At 39.2% G+C, this 16,786-nt stretch overlaps 1 protein-coding gene across 2 annotated transcripts in view; it reads right to left on the reverse strand.

Annotated features, from left to right (window-relative positions):
- Nucleotides 1-9,115, reverse strand: part of TTLL7 (tubulin tyrosine ligase like 7) — a 142,008-nt gene extending 132,893 nt beyond the window's left edge. For both annotated transcript variants that reach the window (XM_042997676.1, XM_042997677.1), the window contains exon 1: nucleotides 8,877-9,115. The gene's annotated coding sequence lies outside the window, so the exon portion shown is untranslated. The remainder of the gene's footprint in view (nucleotides 1-8,876) is intronic.
- Between the last annotated feature and the right edge of the window lie 7,671 nt (nucleotides 9,116-16,786).

Consider the following 16,786-nt stretch of genomic DNA (forward strand, 5'->3'; position numbering starts at 1 on the left):
TTTAAGACAATTCCTATTAACACATGGTAAATTATAGCAAATAAATACTACACTGGATATTTTTAAAAGGGACTCCTATCAAAATTCGGTTTAATTTGTTAAATAATTACACTAGTCATTATCACATAAGGTCTCAAAAATAATCATGTGGACTTTAAAGAATAAGGTGGAAAAGAATTAATAAAGAGCAACTTGAAATAATTCTGTCAATATACTTTATTTTAAGTTCATGTATTTATTTTGAGAGATAGAGAATGGGACAGAGAGTGTGCGCACGCACATGGGGGCAGAGAATCGCAAGCAGCCTCTGCACTATAACCATAGAGCCCTACGCAGGGCTTGATCCCACAAACTGTAAGATCATGACCTGAGGCGAAATTAAGTCATTTAACTGACTGAACCACCCAGGCGCCCCTGTCAATGCACTTTTAAACTGCTCAAAGTAATCAATGCTATATAAAAAACAAAAGCAAAAATAGACAAATGGGACTACATTAAACAAAAATCTTCTGTAAATCAAAGGACACAATTAATATGGTGAAGACAACCTATGGAGTAGGAGAAAATCATATACCCAATAAGGGGTTAATATCCAGAATATGTAAAGAGTTCCAACAACTCAAAAACAAAAAAAAATCACATAACCCATTAAAAAATGGGCCAAGGACCTAAATAGACATTTCTCCAAAGATGATGTACTGACAGACAACAGGCACATGAAAAGACGTCAACAGCACTAACCACCAGAGAAATGCAAATCAAAACCACAATGAGATATCACTTCATACCTACTGGGATGGCTACAATGGATCAAGTAATCAATCAATCAATAACTGGTGTTGGTGAGGGTGTGGAGAAATTAGAACCCTTACACACTATTGGGAATGTAAAATAGTGCAACTACTATGGAAAACGGATGAAAGTTTCCCTCAAAATTAAAAATAGAACTACCATGTGATCCAGCAATACCACTTCTGGGTACGTATCTAAAACAATTTAAAGCAGGGTCTCAGAGAGATATTTGCACAGCTATGTTATTTGCAGTAGTGAAGAAGTGAAAGCAACCCAAATGTCCATTCACAGGTGAATGGATAAACAAAATGTGGTTTACATATACAATGGAATATTATTAGGCTTTAAAAAGGAGGGTGATCCTCACATATGCTACAAAATGAATGAAGCTTTAGGACATTAAGTGAAAGAAATAAATCACAAAAAGACAAATACTATATGATTCCATTTATCCAAGGTATCTAAAGTAGTAAAATTCATAGAAATATAAAATAAAATGGTGGCTACCAAGGGCTTGGAGATGGGGAAAGGGAATTGTTATTTAATTAGTTCAGAATTTCAGATTTGTGAGATGAGAAATTTCTGAAGATCTGCTTCACAACAATGTAAATATATTTAACACTACCAACTGTATGCTTAAAAATGGTTAACATGGTAAATTTTGTCATGAATTTTTAATCACAATAAAAAATTATATAAAAATAATACCAAATATTAAGTGGAAGGAAAAGTTGCATTTGTGGAATACTTACAAAATGTTAGAAATAACCCAAAAAATTATATAAATCCCAATATTTTCATACTTCTCTGAAAGAAAAAGTTATTACTTTTTTCTTCTAGAAAGCATGATAATCGCTCTCATACCACCATAATATGTACAGTCATACTAAAGAGAGGAAAACTCTTGGACCATTAGGTAATTTTATTTGGACATCTAAATATATATATTCATAGATATTGCTAAGTATATTTGCTTAATTTTATTCCCAGTAGAAGCTAACTTTAAGAACCTTACTTCATATTTATAGTTATTCTGGTTCCTTATGGATACTAAAAACAAAATTCACAAACACACTCTCAAGCATGTTATTGAAGTAAGTATGCCCTACTATAACTAATGAAGAACATTTAACTTTTAATTCCTTAGTTAAGGAAGAAAATATCTCTCACATATTCTATACCCAAGATAAATTTTTAAAAGACAAAATGCCTTCTATTCTGAAATGACAGCCCCCTCACATATGGAGCAGTAAACTTTTCCTTCTTCCCAAAATACTCATTTGGCACTGAGTTTTGACAAGTGAAAAAGCTTTTCTACATGCATACAGTTCATTTGATTTTAAGCACTGATCCCCCTCGCCTGCACATCAAACTTTCCTTAATATTTAAGACATCTAGTATCCTTTTGTAGCAGGTTCCAGAAATAACTTGTTTCAACTTACCAAAAATAATGGGTTGAAATGTGTTTGCTGACCAAAGGGGATGCTGATATGGAGTAAATGTAGATGTCAGAGATTTTAAAAAGTATTCAATGAATTGGACAAGCTATTTTTTTTCCTCAAATACCCTAAAAGTAAAACCATTAAAACTATCCATTAAATGAATAAAGATTATCCTTTTATTTACATATAATAGTAAATGCTAGCATCTATTGTCAAAATCAGTATCTAAAGGGGCAGCTGTAGACCAATTTTAATGAATGTGCATGCAAATTATGCCTGTTTTTTTTCTCTCACTTGATTTTTTATATTGTCGAAATGGAGGAAAGAATATTTAATATTCTAGATTGAGACATGCTAAGTACCTAAATACCATATTGTCATCTTACATGTGATCAAATCTAAAAGCTAAATGAAAATGCACCCATTTGGTTTCATGTAAACTAAGCTGAATATAGAAAGTGTCCAATTTCTATCGTTCCTCTCCAGAGTAGCTAGCACATATTTGTTGGGTAACTGCAGACTGACTGATTCTAAATATAAACTGAGATGTGTGCTAAAATTATTGTCCTGATTTTTTAGCAATCACTATGAGAATCACACATGGTTACAGATTTTATTTATTAAGTACCTTGAAAAAACTAGCTTAAATAATAACGACAAAATTACACATGAAAATTTTCCCATCAAATGCAATGATGTAAATTAAATCCACGTTTTCCTACCAATACTCCACACATATAACCATTCATAACACAAAATCAGTCAAACCTAGTACTAGGACCACATCAATTAAAGCAGATTTTACACAAATAAGTTTTAAGTGGGTTCACTCCTCTTACAAAAGAAAGATAGTGCTACCTTAAAAGAGAGATATATCTAAGCAGCTCTAAAATTCTAATCCAACAAAAAAAACCTCAAAATAATCTTGAACCTGCTGCCTGGATTACTGCTGATCCATCTTCCAAATCTACAAATGCTGAATTTACTTTAAGAAGTCAATTTCACAGAAATACACTAATGGAGGAAAAGGAGAATTCATGTAAAAATAAGCTAATTCCATCTGGCTGAATTAGACCTGACATAGGTCAGGCTTTGCAAAGTAGTGAGTAAAAGAGATGGAAATGTTCAAAAGAATCCTTTGTCAAAAATAATGTTCCATTTCACATGGCTAAGCAGAGGAACAAAAATAACATGGAAGTTTGGAAGCTCAGGAGCCACAACACAATTTTAAAAAACCAAACATTCTGGACAGTTCAGCACACCCAGCCGACCAAGAATATCATCAATTTCAAAGGAAGGAGTTCTCACAGAGCTTTCAGTCAGCCTTAGAGAAGACCCAGTGATCACCTGACCACCTAACTCTAAACTTTCAAAGGAGTGTAAGGAACATAGGCCAACCAGTCACTTGCAAGTACAGAGTGAAGGAAAAAAGAGTAAAACAGATTTATCACTCACCTTCTCAGAGCCTAAACAATCTCAACACCTTGGCTTTGTTAACTACTATGTGTACTATGGGCAGGAGTGTGTTATAATAATAATAACGTCAAATGGGAATTAACAGAAATAAGGGCAGTGGAGAATAAATAGGCAAGCCTATTTAAATTTAAGTTTTTTAACTTTGAGTTAACCCTAGGGAAACGGCTGGTTATGCCCAGTTCAACTTTGACAGATAATGCCTGAGAGGAATTGAAATAAATTTACCACTTTCTGAAAGTTTAAGGAAATTGTTTTAAATAATAGTTCTCAACTAAGCACAGGGCAAATTCTTCCCAAAATACTGTGTACCTCAATGCCCGGCTTCCACCAGAAATCATCTGTCAGGTCCTAAAAAGGGGAAGAGGGTGCCTATTTTGGATTTGTAAAGTTGATGGTTCAGTTTTCATTGTTTCCTTTCAGATCTCCCAAAACTGATGACATATTACATACTTGTGCAGGTTCCCTACTTGTGCCCTCAAAGCATATTCACATCCCAGTGATTCCCCTTCCATTGGTCCTCAGAGAAACTTAATGACCTCCCCACCTCAGTGGCTTCCGGTATTCCAAGTAGGTGGAGGTGGGGGTGGGACTCAGAGGAAGCAAAGGTGAGAGACTGGGGGAATAAGAGATGGCCAAAGCAGAGGAGGTAATGTCACTCCATCCCTACAACTGCTGCGGTTAGGGGTTAGGGGTTAGTCTCTCTCCTTGAGGGAGATTTCCTTCGGTGGAGAGTTACAACAAGGGAAGGGAAGTGTCTGAATCCCAAAGGGAAATGCTGGGAATGTTCTCTGTGTGTCCAAATGGACCCTGATCTCAAAGACTATCTCTAGCAGTGTACATGGGGAAGGGGCAGAAATCATCCATGTTCACTACACTCTCTTGTACCTTATACCCAGGGCTTCTGCTGAGAACCTGAAGGAGATCTGAAGTTCCCTCCCTCACCTATGTGGATTCTCTAAATTAGAGTACAAGAGTGTATTCATATGCCTCGCATTACCAGGATACTGAAGTTGGAGACCTGGAAACCTGATACAGGCAGACAGAAGAAGGTGAAGTTTCAAAGAGATAAGGGTGGGGTAGATGCTGGAGGGGAGCCTAAAGGGGAGGGAGTCGAGGTCCACAGACACAGTGCTAAAACCAGAAAGTCATGTATTCCCTTCTCTATCAACTCCGTCTGGCTGGCTCTCACCAAACATGTTCTCCAACCTATTGCCATCTCTCCACAGTGGCCCCCTACGCCTGCCTTTCTCACTACCCAAGATTTTTTTTTTTTAACTGAAGTATAGTTGACATACAATATTACATTAGCTTCAGGTGTACGACACAGTGATTCAACAACGCTATACATTAGGCAATGCTCACCACTACACCAAATAAGTGTAGTTATCATCTGTCACCATTCAATATTATTATAATATTATTGACTATATTCTCTATGACTACATTCAGTTGTTTCTTCTCATCCCTATGACTTCTTTATTTTATAACTAGAAGCTTATACCTCTTATCCTCTTCACCTATTTTTCCCAGTACCAATAATTTAAGTAGTTTCTCCAATCAAAAGAAGAGGTTGCCTGAAAAAGTATAATCTGAGGAAACACAGACAGGAGTGACTGTTATTAATTAATAATATGCCAATATCTTATATTTAATTTGTAATGTCCAAAGAGAACATGATGAATCCAATAGAGCTTCAAAACTTGCATAAAGTAGCCAAACTACACACCACAAGAAAAGAAGCTGTGACTGGGTGGTGACAGATATTAACTAGACTTAGTGTGGTGATCAATCGTAATATATGTAAATATCAAATGATATCAAATCATTATGGTGTACACTTGAAACTAATATGTTATATGTCAATTATATCTCAATTTTTTAAAAAAAATTTAAACTAAGAATTCATACTTTTTAACCTAGAATTTCATTTCTGAGACTCTATCCTAAGAAACCGATTTCTAAAATATAGAAAAGAGCTTACGAACAAAGATGTTCATCACAGCATTACTTATTATCGTCAATAATATAGCAACATTGAGGAATGGTTAAGAAATTATGGTACATCTACCTAATGGAATGTTATGTAGATATTTTAGAAGTTGACTGTCTAGTTGCAATTAAGTGAAAATTAATGTTATAAAATGTAAAGTGAAAATATTTTAAAAAGGAATATATATATCATGATTAAAACTATGCACAGAAAAAAGAGGGGAAGGAAACATCAGAATCACATCAAAATATTAATACTTTGCTTATCTTTGTTAGTACAAGCATGGTGATTTTTTGCCTTTTCATATTCTTATAGCTTCCAAATTGTTCATAAATCTATAATGGAAAGGGAAAGCTTTTTGAAAGGCAAGCTTCTCTGAAAGAGGAAAAATGTTACTTGAATAGAAAACTCCTTCTGGGTTGAGTTGACAACTGACCTTTTTAATATCAGAACCCAGGAAATACAGTATTTTCTGGAAGAGCACTTGGAGCAAGGAATATGGAGAATGTGAGCAAGACTAGCCAAAGAGAAACCTAGCGAGCTTAGTAACCTACATTAGTTCCCTATGATTACCAGATGAGGAGTGGATTTCCCTGCCTGATATGTAAGGTTCTTCACAATTTGCCACTGGGTAGCCAAATAGTCTATGAGCACTTAGCTGAACCTCCTTGTCTGGCTTTCTCTTTACCTATCCAAACCCTTCCCATCTTGCAGAGTGACTGAATTCACTTCCATCCATGAAGAGTTTCCTGATCCTCTTATGAACCCCCATCTCTATGCTTTCTCCTTCTTAAGGTGTTGATATAGCATTCATAGCACCACCTTTTTCTGGTCCTAGACCAGTTCTAATTATTTTGTTAATTACTCCTGTGTAAGTAAATATCTCCCCAGTTAGACTTTAAGGTCCTTGAAGTCAAGAATTTGAATGGTTTGCAGACCATAGTCATTTGACAAAACATTCAGACACACAGGAAGAGAGAGAGGAGAGAGAAAAGATGAAGTGCTAAAGCCAGGTTGGTATTATACTCATACTCGGTGATGTTATCTAAATAAAATGTGTTGCCTTGGTTTTAAAAGGTTCCCACTGACCCTTCACCACTAGGACACGTACTTTCTTTTGCTTTTTTTTAATAGTAGTGGGATCGTAGTTTCGCTTATTTATTCCTACCAAGTCTGCTGTCCTCCTGGGAATTAAACAGATTGGACTGCAAGATGCCTCACCAAGGTTCAGGATAGAGTCTACAGCCATATAAAGAACAAAAAGAAATGACTTCCTAGGAATCAAATTTAAGACTAATCACAAGATCCTACTTCTCTTAAGGCCTTGGGTGAACAACAAATACAAATTTGTGTCTCCATTTTATGGCCTTATTTAGGCAGTGGGCTTTAGTCTATCAATATCCTCATTAATAATTCTCCAATGTAAGTAGTTCAATACTCTATACATGATGGACTAAGATGATTATGTTCCTATATGCCATCAAATATTATTCCAGTACTAAGAGAATAATGAGCATTTGCACTATAGCAACCTGCCCCCAGAGACATCAACAAGAGTTTCATATCTTAAGAGAGAATACATAAATCATAAGTGAAAGCAAACCAAATGGCCAAGCAATAGACAAAGCAAAACCCAGCATCCATTATTTTTTTCAGAAAGAGCACACAGGTCAATTATAACTGTTGACTCTGAAGGGCAGGGCAAAAATAAATCAATGCAGTTTCCCACTATACAGAACTACATTTCGCTACAACACTTATTTTGCTAAGTCAATGCTTGTCCAGATTCCACCACTCACTAGCTATATGATCTTGAGTCTTCTCTGTATTTCAGTTCCTTAGTCTGTAAAATGGAGTTATCACCTACTATGCCCAATCACAGCTGTAACGAATCAAATAACATTATCAGTCTGAGTTTATCTGTCACTCTATCATGGGATGACACACCCCACAAAAATAGTTCAGTCACACATCCCATGAACTAAATACCTGTTCTCATTGCAAATGTTTTCTCTAAAGTTTAAGAAGAAAAAAAATATTTCCCGTTTTTTTTTTTAACTTTCCTAATTGGTTTTTCCAACATTTGAGCAACCACCATTTATCACTGCCAAAAATGTGTTAAACATCTCCTGCTATGACCTAGCTCTTCTATGCAGTGTTGTCCAGATATTATTTTTTGGCATATGGTTTCTAAGAAAATAGGTTTTTTTCCATGCAATTCAAAGAACCTCTTTCATACTAAAAGAACAATAATTCCATACACAGTTAGTTTACAGGTTGTTGCTATTGTTTGAGATTACTCACATGAAAATTAATTTTATGTTGAACATCTAATAGACCATATATAGGTACACTTACACTGGGACACACAACTCCTTGTTAAGGTGAAAGATCCATGGGCTTTGGAGTCACGGAGACTTGCATTCAAATTCCTGTTCTGTGACCTTGAGGATGTAATTTAACTTCCAGGCTCCTCACTTTCCACCTTTGGTTCTAGGTTGTTGTGATGATTTAATGAAATAATATTATCTAAAAGTAAGTGTCCAGGCTCTGCAAGTATTATTTCCTGCCTCCCTTAAATCTTTTCCTCCTATACCAAGACCAATCAAACCCACTCTGAACACAAGACAACTTGCACACAGCATCTATTTCATACATTATCGGGGAAACGCTAGGCGAAGAAAAACTGAGTGGACGAAGGCATGAATTAGGCGTCTAATGGAGCAAGAAGTAAAGGAACTGACAAGGGCCCCCTGCTTCACTCGCAAGTGCGAAAAACACACTAATCTGACACACTTTGAAGACTGCACCGCACACTCACAGAGGTTCGTACCATGCTGTGGGAAAAGGACAAAATACAGAACAAGCCAGCAGGGAGCTTTCTGGTTCACCCCACCCGACCCTGCCCGCCTAGTGGCACCTCTGAAGCCTAGAAACTGAGGTGAGAGCACAGCAACTGACCCCGTCCCCCTGCCCTCCCCCATTCTGCCCAAATCTCTCTCGGGGCACGAATGCTGCTGAATCATTAGCCCTAACAGTACGAGCTCCCGGCTCGGCTGCTCCCACGGGAGCCAGTGTCCCTAGAGCTGTGACCGTCCCTGGTGGGGGGCCGACACCTCGGGGTGGGGTGGGGCAGTGAAAGGGGGTCTGGGAGGATCGGAGCAGCAGGTACTCACCCGGGTGAGGAAAGCCCAGCCCGGGTCCTCGCCTCCCTCCGCGCTGCAGGCGGCCCGTCTGCGGCTCCCCCGCGTCCCGGATCCCTGCGGGCGGTCGCCCCCGGACCCCGCAGCCAGAGCTGGTGGTCCGCTGCTCCCCTCCGCGGGCCCGCCACCCTAGGCAGCCACGGCTCGGGGCTGGGGCGCTCCACCCGGAGCAGCTGGAGCAGCTGTCGCTGCCGAAGGGGGTGGCGGCTACCGACGGGCCAGACCATTAGTGGGCTGCGACCGGGGGTGCGCGACGTGCGGAGAGGGGCGGACGCGGAGGGCGCCCAGGCCCGGCGACGGTTGGGAGAAACCAAGGCCGAGGGGACTCTGCCGCCGCCCAGCAGCGCCGGGAGGGCTTGGGGGGTGGGGGGCAGAAGGTACCAACCCAGGAGCCCCTGCTCTCCCTGGCTGTGGACTGAACACAATCCTTTAGATTTTCCGGGCACCCCCCCCCCTCCCGGTTTGCCTTGGTCCCGCTCAGGGCTCCTTTCGAACGCGGCAAACAGTGGACCTAGCGACGGGTGCGCCTGGGCGGTGTCCCCTCCTGGGGGGATGCGAAAGGGCGCTGGCCTGAGCCCTGCCTTCGTGCCGCCCTCTGCTCCGCGGTGGGGCCCGGTGGCGCCAGTTCCTGGTGCATATCTTACTCCAGACGTCTTACCACAAATCAGAGGGGGCATCTGAGTCCTTGAAGGGGTTCCTCAGACCTTTTACCCAAGCATCTTTGTGGAGCAAAGAATTAAAAGGTATCCACGCCCAGCCTGAAAGTTAGAAAATAAAATCAGGTGGGCCCCCTCCGATAGGTGATTTGTAGATCCAGGAAAATAAGGGACAGTTTTGAATCGTTTACAGTCGTTCCACAAATGTTGAACCACGGCAGTTGGAAAAAAATGTGGACTTAGGAAGCCCCTTTAACAGCTCTATAAAAGATTATTAAAGTCAAAAATATGTCAGGCTCATTGTTCACCATTTTAAAGATTAGTGTCTTGGGAATGGGGAGGAGATAGTATCCTAATATGAAATGAACTTCATAGAGCTGGGAAGAGAAGTTCCCACCGGGACATGTCTTAGACTGCTGTGAAAGCCCGTTTGTGGTCCTTTGGTCCCTGCCCAGGTCACAACCAGGCTTAAGCAGACTCATTTCAGACCATGGTAAAATTTAAGACAAGTGTATAGTTTTCTTTATCAAAACAAACAAACAAAACAAAACAAAACAAAAAAACAGAGTTGGCAACTACCTTTAAAATGTAATTTAATGGAGTAAAAAAAAAAAAAAAAGACCCTCAAAATACATCCCCCCAGTAGAAATTCCACAGTTAAAAGCCATTTTCTCTGAATTAAGATTTGTCCGTTTTTGAGTTAACATAATCTTTTAACATAAACTGAGCACATACTATGGACCAAACACTGTACTGAGACTGTTTCCAGTTTTATTCATTTATTCTTCTTTGTTTTCAATGTTTATTTTATTTTTTAATTTTTAATTTTATTTATTTATTTATTTATTTATTTTACTTTACATCCAAATTAGTTAGCATATAGTGCAACAATGATTTCAGGAGTAGATTCCTTGATGCCCCTTACCCATTTAGCCCATCCCCCCTCCCACACCCCCTCCTGTAATCCTCTGTTTGTTCTCCATATTTATGAGTCTCTTATGTTTTTGTCCCCCTCCCTGTTTTTATATTTTTGTTTCCCTTCCCTTATGTTCATCTGTTTTGTCTCTTAAAGTCCTCATGAGTGAAGTCATATGATATTAGTCTTTCTCTGACCAATTTCACTTAGCATAATATCCTCCAGTACCATCCACGTAGTTGCAAAATTTCATTCTTTTTGATTGCTGAGTAATACTCCAGTGTGTGTGTGTGTGTGTGTGTGTGTGTGTGTATACCACATCTTCTTTATCCATTCATCCATCGATGGACATTTGGGCTCTTTGCATACTTTAGCTATTGTTGATGGTGCTGCTATAAACACTGGGGTGCATGTGCCCCTTCGAAACAGCATACCTGTATCCCTTGGATAAATACCTAGTAGTGCAGTTGCTGGGTCGTAGGGTAGTTCTATTTTTAGTTTTTTGAGGAACCTCCATACTGTTTTCCAGTGGCTGCACTAGCTTGCATTCCCACATTTATTCTTCTAAAAACTCCTGTAAAATTGGTGATATTGTTGGTAGTTTTTTTTTATTTTTAATGTTTACTTATTTTTGAGAGAGAGAGTGCAAGCAGGGGAGGGCAAAGAGAGGGAGACACATAATCTGAAGCAGGCTCCAGGCTCTGAGCTGTCAGTACAGTGGTAGACACGGGGCTTTAACTCAGGAACCATGAGATCGTGACCTAAGCCGAAGTTGGACACTTAACCGACTGAGCCACACAGGTGCCCCAATATCATTGCTAGTTTTTAAACAGACTAGGCTCAGAAAGTTTGTCATGCTGGGTTCACATCTCATAGATAATGAGCAGCAGAGGAAGCATTGCAATCGGACTAGTGCCTTTCCACTAGAATGCCTCAGGGAAACATATACTAAGCTTTATCATAACCATGATTGGTCCATGAATGTGAGTTTACTTATCCCTTCTTTATGAAAACTGCGGATACTTAAGTATCTAAGGTGGATGTCACCCTGAGGTTAGGAATAGGAATCAGAAAGAAGAGGCTGTACTTCCCTCAGAACTAACGTGGAAACATCAATTTCAAAACAAACAAAAAATGCATGATTTGGGTCATGTGAAGGTGAGGAGAAATTCTCCACTGCCTTTTTGTTAATCATTTTTACATCATCATTTACACTGTATTGTGCTTTACACTACCCCTTAACTATTGTTCAATATTATACTTTGCACTATTGTTCTTCCCAGAAAAGAACAAGAGTTTTTAAATGGACTTAATGTCATGGGTCCTCATATACTTTAGCAGAACTTAAAGTAATAGGGCATTAGTAACTGTCACATCATGTTAAGGAAGCTTTTTGAAAAATAAGGAATAAAATTAAATCCTTACCTATGTTGTGTCATTGTTCTTATGTTGACTGTTATTGTAAATGTTCACACATCAGTCCCAGCAAAACAGAAATCCCCAGAGCTCCATGTTGCTGAGGAGCCGGTGTCTAGATCCCTAGTGAGGCCAGGCAGCTATGACTCAGGGTGGGGATGGCTTCAGCCTCCGAAATGTGTGACTCTTCTCTCCACATGCAGTTGTTTCACTTTCAAAGGGGACACAAAAGGAGACAAGTAGCCAAGATGCCTTTGGAATTAGTATTCTCTGTCTGTTTGACAGGGATATAAGAAAGAAGGATAAGGTCTCAGGTGGTTTACCTGAGACCACGCTGGGATTTAGAACCTGGTTATCAGGGACATCTCCAGCCATCCGTTTATATAAGTTGAACTTCGTGGAGTGTGTATTTCTAAATGAAGAAGGAAGGGGACATGCTGTGCCCGTGACCTTGAGAAACTGGCAAAAGGAAAGGAGGGAATGGTGTGATGCCTGCATTCCCTACTCTCCCACAGAGTCTGCAAATGCTTTTGAGCATGTTGGGGAAAGAAGTTAGGGCCAGAAACTGAGGAATTATTTTCACAAATGACTTTGTGGGATTTCGAGTGTAAGATGTATTACTATGGGCCCTAGTGACACAGAACCAGGGAGAGGGCCATTCTCTCACCCAGTCTGCCACAGATCGTTGTGCAACCTTGCCACCAATAAGGAATGGCTCCACCAGTGAAGGCATATTCTCATAAAGGGCATTGGTGGCCAATATACAGTCAAATGTCTTGACTAGGAACCCAGAGCCGTAGAGCATGAGTGGAATTATTCTGGAGCACCTGGGAGACCCAGCTGAGTATTTCCTGTCCTAAATGAGGGAGCTTGGGGGCGGGAAGGGATGACTATTAAACTTAAGGATGTTTATTAAATCTTATTTAGGCAACATTATTAGGGTGAATTTATTTGTATTCACAAAATCAGCATGACATGCGGACATTCAAATAATATCACTTTTAAAATGATATTAATAAGAGAGCCAAAGAGAAAGAAAATACTTAGTACCTTTGATAAAACTACAGTGGTGAGCCACACCATGTTGAACTTTTTGATTCAATAATAACTAAGTAACTCCTTTCCAACCTGGCCCTTCAGAATGGCTCCCCCAAGGAAGGGTGACAGAAGGGCCGTTCTGCTACCAGCGAAGTAGTGACCAGAGAATATACCATCAACCTCCACAAGTGCAACGATGGAGTGGGTTTCAAGAAATGTACTCCTCGGGCACTCAAAGAGATCCGGAAACTTACCACAAAAGAAAGGGGAACGACAGATATGTGCATTGACACCAGGCTCAACAACGCTGTCTGGGCCAAAGGAATAAGGGGTGTTCCATTCCATATCCATGTGCAGTTGTCCAGCAAACATAACAAGGATGAGGATTCACCAAACAAGCTCTATACATTGGTTACCTGTGTACCTGTCACCACTTTCAAAAATCTACAGAAAGTTCAGGTGGATAAGAACTAATCGCTGATTGTCAAATAAAGGAAATGTCTGGGAGTCCTGAGGCATCTTCCCAGTGCTGGTGTCTGCAAAACTTGAGTCCCGCTCCGGAGAAAGAGCTGAAGCCGGCAGCTCCTTCCCACATTTGGGGAAGCGGTTTTCAGAGCTGACACTTCCCTGCCCCACTTCCCAGATCTGCAGCAGCAGAGTGGTTACTGTGCAATGGCCTGATACAAATCATTTTCTTCTGGATTTTCATGGAATATACTGTTCACAGTCTTACAGAACTGAATAAATTCTCTCTGGAATTAAAAAATACATATATGGCCAAAAAATTAATTAATTTTTTATTAATATTAATAAAAATTTTTATTAATATTAATTTATTAATAAAAATATTAATACAAACTATGTGTTGGCCAACACACTAAGGTGTGTGGTGATGTTAACATCCCAAGTTACTCTTATTGAGAATATTTAATAGTGTCATTTCTGTTTGCTTTTAGCTATCACTTTTTTTTAATGTTTATTTATTTATTTTTGAAAGAGAGAGCAAGAGCCTGAGCAGGGGAGGGGCAGACAGAATCCCAAGCAGGGTCTGTGCTGTCAGCACAGAGCCCAATGAAGGGTCAGAACTTGTGATCCATGAGATCACAACCGGAACCGAAATCAAGGATTGCACGCTTAACCAACTGAGCCACCCAGGCGCCCCTAGTTATCACTTTTTAAGTCATAGTGTTTTTGAGGTAAGTATTATTATTATGTGAAGTACCATTTTCAGCCTCATTTAACAGATGAAGAAACTGAGAATTACGACAATTAATTCGTCAAAGGTAACACAGCTAGAAAGTGGCAAAGCCGGGTTTCAAACCCAAACCAATGCATGACATCACTCTCGACATACTTTTACTGCCTCCTGCTACATAGAAAGCAAGCTGTACATTGCATTTTCCTCTACAATAGAAAATCTATTTTGTATCTGTTTTAAAATCTATTTTCAACTCTCATTCTTCAAAGGAAATGAGTCATTTCTTAAAGAGGATTTAAATGAGAGTCCTCCCAGTGGAAACATTGGGTACCCTTTTCTAGGTTTCTCTGCTCAGAAAAGAAACGCTGAAACAAGAAACGACCATTGCAGCATAGAGTTAGCCAGTGTTTCCAAATTCTTGCTAAAAATTCTCATTTTAGGAACTCTTGGGTGAGACCTTGGAATCTGTATTCTTATTAAGCACCATAAGTGATTCTAATGCACAATCATTTGACCAGTGTGACCACACCATACAGGACAAGAACAACATGTGGCTCACAAACGTCCAGTCTGCTACACTTAACCCTTTAACCCCACCCACCACTTGTTGAAAAGGAAATGGGAGACCAGTATTTAAAACCCACTATACAGGGAGCATGGGTGGCTGAAGTCAGTTAAACGTTTGACTCTTGATTTTGGCTAAGGTCCTGATCTCACAGTTCATGAGTTCAAGCCCCACATCAAGCTTTGCACTGACAGTGTGGAGCCTGCTTGGGATTCTCTCTCTCTCCTTCTCTCTCTCTCTCTCTGCAACCCCCCACCCCCACCCCACTCTCTCTCTCTTTCAAAATAAATAAATAAAAACTTTAAAAAGATAAATGAAACCCACTACACATAATTACACTTATTATACAAAAATGTATTTATTAAATTGTTACTGCCAGGGTGCCTGGGTGACTCAGCTGGTTAAGCATCCAACTCTTGGTTTCAGCTCAGGTCATGCATGATCTCAGGGTTTTCTGAGTTTGAGCCTTGCTTTGGGCTCTGTACTGACAATGGGGAGCCTGCTTCGGCATTTCTCTCTCTCCCTCTCTCTCTGCCCTTCCCCTATTCACTCTCTCTCTCTCCCTCTCTCTTAAAATAAATATACTTAAAAATTAAAAAAAAATTAATTGTTAACTGCCTTTTTCAGTATTACTTTGATCATTTTGAAAATTCTTCAAAAATTCTCAAGTTAAAGATTATACTCATTCACAATTACTATTATATGTAGATACCTGGAACTCTTTTCAACTATTACATGGTATTTTCCATAAGAGAAAAAAGATACAAATTAAAACAACATTAAATTAACTTATTAATTTTTGGAGAATTAACATGTTTGTAACAGTAAGTTATTCCATCTAACATAAATAGGCTTCTTCATTTGTTTATATTTTATCTTGCATTTCCCAAGAACATTTTTCTACTTTTTAAGATTTTATTTGTAAATAATCTCTACACCCAATGTGGGGCTCAAATCTGCAACCCCAAACCCACCCACTCAAGAATATTTTTATAGTTTTGTTCATATATGTTCTGCACCTTTCTTACCAAATTATTTTTTTAGCATTTGTCTTCTGAATGAAATATTCTTCCCATTTCCTCCTCTATGAGATTTTGACCTGAATATAGAGAGAGATTGTTTATTTCTATAATTTATTTTTTATTAATCCAACACACCAAAGTCTCTTATTACATGTTTTCTTCAGGAGAATCTTTGGGTTTTCTAAGAAGACAGGCATATCATCAGTATCTGGAACTTCATCTCTTTTTCCATTACTTACATCCATTATTTTATTTACATTTACTGGAATCACCAATACAAGTGATTATAGCGATGCCTGTCTCATTCCTGATTTTATTTTATTTTTTTCTAAATGTTTATTTATTTTTGAGACAGAGAGAGACAGAGCATGAATGGGGGAGGGTCAGAGAGAGATGGAGACACAGAGTCCAAAGTAGGCTCCAGGCTGTGAGCTGTCAGTACAGAGCCCGACAAAGGGCTTGAACTCACGGACCGTGAGATCATGACCTGAGCTGAAGTCGGGACGCTTAACCGACGGAGCCACCCAGTCGCCCCTCATTCCTGATTTTAAGTGAAAGATTTAATTTTTGCCATTTAAGATGTTATTGGGCTTTTCTTCATTACTTGAAGTAATTTCCTTCTGTTTCTGTTTTGCTTCAAGTTTCCCTTGGCATCAGTTGCTTGACCTTTGTCTGATGTCTTCCCACCACCTATGGATAATGGTTGGGTTTTTCTCCTTTAATTTTTAATGGAATCAATATGTAGATCGACTTCCTGGAATTGAACTGTCTTTTCATTCCTCTTATAAAGACTGTTTTGTCATGGTGGATTAGTCTTTTGATTCACTCCACCATTCTGTTCTCTAATATATTATTTAAACATGTGGCTTTTGTAGCTAGAGGTGAAGCTGGCCTGCACTTTGTCATTGTTGCTATTGTTGCATTCTCTCTCTGGCTTTGGTATTTAAGACATTCTGGGTTCATAAAATTAACTGGAGAACTTTCAATATTTCTCCAAGTCCCACAATAGTTTAAATAATATAGGAATCATCTATTCTTCAATGGTCAGATTAAAAATTCAGCTGTGAATCCA

The sequence above is a fragment of the Panthera tigris genome, chromosome C1 (genome assembly GCF_018350195.1).
Source record: "Panthera tigris isolate Pti1 chromosome C1, P.tigris_Pti1_mat1.1, whole genome shotgun sequence".
Lineage (NCBI taxonomy): Eukaryota > Metazoa > Chordata > Mammalia > Carnivora > Felidae > Panthera > Panthera tigris.